The sequence below is a fragment of the Borostomias antarcticus genome (assembly GCF_949987555.1).
Source record: "Borostomias antarcticus genome assembly, chromosome: 6".
Classification (NCBI taxonomy): domain Eukaryota; kingdom Metazoa; phylum Chordata; class Actinopteri; order Stomiiformes; family Stomiidae; genus Borostomias; species Borostomias antarcticus.
In genome coordinates this window covers 8,612,012-8,619,545 of record NC_140239.1, presented here as the reverse complement: position 1 = coordinate 8,619,545, position 7,534 = coordinate 8,612,012, and positions in this window count along the sequence as shown.

Genomic DNA, 7,534 nt, shown 5'->3' with positions numbered 1-7,534 from the left:
ATACAGCCCTGTCTGTAACAGGTCCATCTGTCAGTCCACCACTCTCCATGACTAGGACCAGTAGAGGACACAGCCCCGCTAGCCACCTATCCACGAACAAGGTGTGTAGTGGTGTGCTGGTAAAGGACCAATCTAACCCGGACGTTCCACGATCACCCGAGCCCCACTGGAGGCGAGATCTGGAGCTCTCTCAGCGTCAGAGACTCTTTCGCAAGAAGTGGGAGGGAGTCTTTCAAGGGGCGGCCATTTCCACCTCGGACTCTATGGTTAAGAGGGCTCCTGACACAGCTCCATCTGACACAGCTCCATCTGTCAGTCCACCACTTTCCATGACCAGGACCAGTAGAGGAGAGATCCCCACTAGCTACTTATCCACCTCCATGGCATCTAGTGGTGTGCTGGTAAAGGACCAATCTAACCCGGACGTTCCACGATCACCCGAGCTCCACTGGAGACGAGATCTGGAGCTCTCTCTGCGTCAGAGACTCTTTCGCAAGAAGTGGGAGGGAGTCTTTCAAGGGGCGGCCATTTCCACCTCGGACTCTATGGTTAAGAGGGCTCCTGACACAGCTCCATCTGACACAGCTCCATCTGTCAGTCCACCACTTTCCATGACCAGGACCAGTACAGGAGACAGCCCCGCTAGCGCCTTATCCACCCCCATGGCATCTAGTGGTGTGCTGGTAAAGGGACAATCTGAGCCGGACACTCCACGATCACCCGAGCCCCACTGGAGATGCAATCTGGAGCTCTCTCGGTGTCAGAGGCTCATTCGTAAGAAGTGGGAAGACGTCTGTGAAGGAGCGACCACTTCTACTTCGGACTCTCTGATGAAGAGGACACCTGACACAGCCCCGTCTGTCACAGGTCCATCGGACCCAGTCCCTTCTATCACAGCTCCATCTGTTAGACCACCATTCGCGATCACCACCCCCATGGTGTCTAGTGGGGTGCTGGTAAAGGGACAATCTGACGCGGACGTTTCACGATCACCCAAGCCCAACTGGAGGCCATGTCTGGATCTGACTCTCCGTCGGAGGCGCATCCGTGGGCTGTGGAGACGAGCCATCCTGATGGTCCGCATCATTGGGATGCTGCTGCCGGACAGGCTGAAGGAGGTGGTTCGCAGTGAAGAGTCCCGTCAGCACATGTCACCTGATTGTGTCCAAGACCCGCTTGTCAGAGCGAGTTGCCCCTTTGTTCAAGCGTTCAAAAGAAAGCTTGCAATCTTTGAACATGGGCTACCGGCTCTGAACCAGGAAAAATCCAAGGTCACATCCTGCTTACAGCCTGGCCGGAAACAAGACGTTCAAGACACAATACATAACAAATAACCCCACGATGACAGATAATTTCCCACGGCACACCTGACGATCTCTCACGGCACACTAGTGTGCCGCGGCACACTGGTTGAAAATCACTCATCTAGACCATCACCATCTACCCCATTGGCCTCAACATTTGGTTTGTTCAGTTTGGGGTTACTTGTTATGTCTTGTGCTTGTACTGATGTCATTCATGAATAAAGTCTCTGAACATTCTCTGCCTGTGTTTGGGTCCTATCTCCACTGTATCCCACGACTGTGCTCAGTGAGCTGCCTGGACTTCCTGTCACACACACATACACACAGACATACACCAGCCCACTTCCGGCTTTAGGCCTGGGCCATAGCAAACACACACCAGTATTTGCCATGTCTCTCCTATGTCGTTTTTAGCTTCTCTTACTCTGAAAATGTAATTTATTGCTTTATAAATGTTCTTAGCTGGTAGACAAACATACTCCAGGAGCTTGCTCCATCAAAGCTTTATCTGTATAGCACATTTCATACCCAGAGGCAACACAATGCGCTTTACAGAGAACAAGGGAGGTGGGCATACGACCCACCTCTACATATTCCATAGGGAAGCAAAAAAACAGTAATCACCCGGTGGCCAGATAAGTGAGCTGTAAAAATTCTTCCCTGACCCCTCTCAACAAGGCGATCGACTCCCCCAAATGGTTCTATGTTGCTCCATATCTGAATGTCTGTGTGTCATGTGACATTACTGTTAATGACGTACTGTATTTGTGAAACTGTATAAATGTACATAACCTTTAAAGTTGTCTCATGTTTCTTTCATGCGTTATGATGCCCAGATATGGATAAAAGACGGTTAGCTCTCTCATACTTGGGCCTCAAAAGTGCAAACTGAGATAAATCTAATGCACCTCAAGTCAAATGTACAGTGTGTGTACTTGACCTAGGTTCTCAGTATGTGACTCAGAATTCTCACCACTAGAGGGCGTCACACTCCAATTAATTCACCCATTCCCCCCTCTTTCTCATTCCTGTTGTGCTGCGCCCAGGAAGAGGCGGGAGTGGATGGAAGTATACCAGCCGTGCATGTTTTGAGCATGGATTGAGAAAACTAGGCTTTAGGCACAAACTTCTATAGTTGATCAGATGGTGGGGAACAGGCCACAATTGAAGACTGTTTTCAAACCAGTCAGCTTGTCACAGAGGTGCCAGGTGGTGTAGACTGAAGGAGGACTGCCAGGCTGGTGAGGGGGGCTGCCAGGTGGTGTAGGCTGGTGAGGGGGGCTGCCAGGTGGTATAGACTGAAGGAGGACTGCCAGGTGGTGAGGGGGGCTGCCAGGTGGTGTAGGCTGGAGAGGAGGGCTTGGTTTGGCTACACCCTTCCATCCTGCCAGGCCAAACTGCCCTCTGTGGAGCTCTCGTCTTCAACTCAAAGCTCATTGAAGAGCCGGGGTTCCAACCAACACCCTCTCAGATAATACATCTCAGTCCTAATCTATAAACACTATTGTATGGTATAGTGATGCATCTCATCAGGAGGTCTCTGGACAGTGTGTTGTGTTCTTCAGGTGTACTTCCTGTGCTCTCCTGCCGAGAGGGACTGCATCGCTGCTACATCACACACCTGACCTCTGACCTTCTCATCCTGGGACTGCATCACTGCTACATCACACACCTGACCTCTGACCTTCTCATCCTGGGACTGCATCGCTGCTACATCACACACCTGACCTCTGACCTTCTCATCCTGGGACTGCATCGCTGCTACATCACACACCTGACCTCTGACCTTCTCATCCTGGGACTGCATGGTGTACACATCGTCTTTTTGTTACTCGGTTAATCAATGTACATATAATACTCCATCTGCCTTGCCGTTTATTCTATACATGAGCACAATAAAAAATAAATATTAAAAATAAAGTATATCCACAACATTGGTCTGTGGTGTTTTTCCTCAAGCACTCATTCAATCACAGACAGACAGGAGCCGGCGTTAAAGAAAAGAAGCACTTAAGAATATTTATTTTTTCAACAACTGGCCAAGATACTCAGTAGAACAACATTAGAATACAGCCATTTGTAACAGGACGGAAATACTTGGATTACAGTGTAACAAACGTACAAACAAGCGTTTGGAAAATCTCTACCGGCTATTTTTGTCAGATGACGCAAACTGGCGAGTCTCTCGGCATCATTTGGTCCCTAGAAAAGCAGCTCTCTGCACTCGAGGTCCTCGGGATCAACTGCTTGTGCAGCCAAAGCCTCGATTATTACCACAGGCTGCCGGCCTGTCGCTTCACTCAACAGCCATTCTGGGGAGCAGGAAGGGGATTCTCTCAGTGTAACGACACCCTGGCCCGTCTCAGTAGCCACATGGCCGGGCCCTTCTTAGAAACGGACTCCCGGAAGGCCGAAATAAATGCATTTTTATTTATAATGCAATACAACTAGGTTCACTTCTTTATGTGGCCATCAGAAGCTGTTATGCCAACGTCATAGTGAAGCTAGCATGCTAGGCTATACAATACAAAAATAAATGATTGAAGGTAAAATGCACAAAGCCAGCCAATTTACTGACCCCTGTGGAATGGATTCATAGAAACACGATGCCCTTCTGGTACGAACATGGAACACAGTCCTGAGACTATTCTGGTTCACACCAGCTGACCATGCAAATCACAGTCAACTACTTAACAGTAAACATCCCTTTTGGTCCACACTTCCTGTGTGAAGCAGCAGTGAAAGCAGCAGGAGAAGAAGAAACGCGGGCGGGGGACCTCCATTCAAGTTTGCATTAAACGTTGCCAGTGGCTGCACTGGTTGGTCCTCCTCCACACCCCTCAGCAGATGGGCTGGCTGTAGTGGACCGGCACCCCTCGCTCGCTCCTCTTTATCTCCTTCATGAGGACGGCGGCGCATGCCGACGCCGTGACCTGCGGGAGGGGAGGGGGAGGGGGAGGAGGGGGGGCAAGGTCGGGGGGTTAAGCAGAGTGGGAGGGGACCAGGAGGTGCGGGAACTTTGACCCTGAACACTTTCAGGACTAGGAGGAGACAGAGGGTTAAGTAATGGAGATTCTCTGGAGTGCAGGTCATGGTGTAAAGGTCATGGTGTGAAGGTCATGGTGGTGCAGGAGAGTGTGAGTAGTTGCTCAGCCTACTACAGTCTGAAACCCTCACCCAAGCCCTCACCCTAACCCTATAACCCTAACCCTATAACCCTAACCCTAGCCTACTACAGTCTGAAACCGTCACCCAAGCCCTAACCCTATAACCCTAACCCTATAACCCTAACCCTAACCCTCACCCTAGCCTACTACAGTCTGAAACCCTCACCCAAGCCAAGGACAGAATGAAAACATTATCCAGTCACTAAACAGTGAAGGTCTGACAGGCCGCGTTTTGCTCTGTGCTCTGTGTCTGCGAGGGCCAGGCTGGCCTCCAGTATTGAGAAGGTCCCAGTATTGAGAAGGTCCAAGGTTATCAGATTATGTTGAGTGATCGTGCTAACTAGACACATAGAAACAAAAAGAAAGTACTCACTCACACTACTGTTCTCAGTGTCTTTATCATACCTTGATATAACATTCATCTTTCAAAAGAGGGGGTGTTAGGGTTTTGATGGAGGACCCAAGAGCAGACACGATTGGGGTGAAAGCCCGTAGGCACGTTTATTGCGATCCGGGGAGAGGCAGGCAGTAACGTGGTCCGTAGACAGGCGGGGTCAGGCGGGGACGTGGTAGTCGTACAGGCGATGGTCAGGCAGGAGCGTGGTAGTCGTACAGGCGATGGTCAGGCAGGAGTGGGGTTGTCGTACAGGCGTGGGTCAGGCAGGAGCAGGGTAGTCGTACAGGCGTGGGTCAGGCAGGAACTGGATACTGGGAAGACAGGGAGAACAGGGTAAGGCAAGGTTAAAAAAACAGACGAGGCAGGGAGCTAGAGACGTGTACCCACTAGGTTGGTTGGTCAACGATCTGGCACAGAGGGCTGTGTGGACCGGCTTCTTATCCTGCTGGCGATTGGCTGATCAGGACCAGGTGCGTTGATTGGCTGATCAGGACCAGGTGCGTTGAGGTGTGGAGGAGAGGCAATCAAGGTAACGCACGGCAGGTGTGGATCGGGGGCGTGTCTGGCTTGTGACCGCAGACGTGCCCGCAGTTCCCGCTGCAGGCTCTGGGAGGTGCTGGGGGAAATGGAGTCCGGCACTGGAGAGATAGGGACAGGCTGGGGACCAGCGTCAGAACCGGGGCTCGGGCAGGGGTCAGGAGGCTGAGGAGGTGGACGAGGCTGACGCGGCGGTGCCGTGACAGGGGGTGTATAGTATCACAAAACTACAATATTACAGTTTTTTCTGATTGCTTAGGCACTATCTTTGAAACTATAGGCTATTTTTGCAAAACTCTACACACTAACCACAAAACCTTACACCAAACCTGCAAAACATTATATATCTCTTGCAAAAGCAAACAATTCTTGCAAAACTCTTCAAACTCTTTGAAAAACATTTGTTTTTGCATCAATACAGTACACACAAACTATCATTTGAATAAGCACACGAAGCACCAACTACGCACTGATAGTATAAATGAAAAACACTTGTGGCTTTTGCTTTTTCTGTGTAGTAAACACACATACAGGTATCCAAATGCGTACAAATAAGAAAAGTTAAATTTTTGTTCCTAACACTCAAACAACAAACATAAGTGCAGTAGAAGAAAACAATAACATTTGTGTTCGAAAAAAAAAGAGCAGAAAAAAATTAGGCAATATCTCGCCTTCTTTGTGGGTCTGGCCATAAGACTTCATCTACATCACATGCGATGTTGTCTTGAGCTAGGCAGCGTGGAAAGTATCGCCTGGAGTGCCGTATCCAGCCCTGGCATGACCCATGATCGATGTCGCCACAAGCCTCCTCCATTGCCTGTAGAAGGGGTATGCGTTGGTGGGGCTGGCGATCATACACCTTCCAACGCCATGCAGAGAAGAATTCCTCAATAGGATTCAAGAACGGAGAGTATGGGGGGAGATTGAGTGCCATGAAAAGTGGGTGACCTGTGAACCATTTGCAGACCAGAGCAGCCCGGTGGAAACTAACATTGTCCCAGATGATAACGTACCTGGGCTGCTCTGGCCCCTGGTCATTGGGAATTAGTCTATTGTGGAGGTTGTCCAGAAAAGTGATAATGTGTGCAGTGTTGTATGGGCCTAGGATTGCATGATTGTGAAGGACGCCGTTTTGACTAATAGCCGCACACATTGTTATGTTGCCACCACGTTGTCCCAGGACGTTGATGATGGCACGGTGTCCGATGATATTTCTGCCGCGGCCCCTTGTTTTTGCAAGGTTGAAACCTGCCTCGTCCACATATATTAGCTCATGATTTTCTGCATCTGCTTCTAGCTCCATGTATACCTGCAACAGTATAGCGGCTCAGATTTGGTTGAACCCGTTGCCCAGCCTCCCTCATGGTCATCCCATGGTTGACAACATGGTCAACCACAGTCGCTCTGATCTCATCACTTAATGTTGTTCCTGACTTCCCTTCCTCTTCCTCTTCCCCGTCCTCTTCTTCTCCCCCATCCTACTTCACCTCTTCCTTCTCCTCGTCCTCCTCTTACTTCTTCACCTCCTTCTGCTCCTCCTCTTCCTCTTCCCCGTCCTCTTCTTCTCCCCCGTCCTACTTAACCTCTTCCTTCTCCTCCTCCTCCTCTTACTTCTTCACGTCCTCGTCCTCCTCTAATTCTCACCCCTCTTACTCTCTGTCCAATATTGGCCTCCATTGTTGTCCAAACCAAATGTTTACCTGTGGCCTATTTATAGTGCTCAAGCTCTGATTTGTAAGTGAACTCATTATCTAAAAGTGTTTTCACATGTCTCAATGTGGAAAGGCAATTGGCAAAATAGTGTAGCAATTTAGCATTCAGAAAAAACTGTAATCGTATCTGGCATTTTCTTAGCAAGACAGGCAGTTATCTAATCCTTTAGTTTTTTCCATTTTCTACTGAATGCCGATGTACTAAACATTTCTCTATTTTCTCAGCCTTTTAAGTGCATAAAACAACATTTGTCTCAAGATAATATGATGATGATGGTGGTGGTGATGATTTCTATGATGATTGTTATGAAGGCCCACAATCTTAGTCTTAGTTTCCCCAAATCAGCTCTATTTTCCCCTGTTATTTTCCTTATTATTGCCATACATTTCATATACACTTATGAAGGTGTACATTGT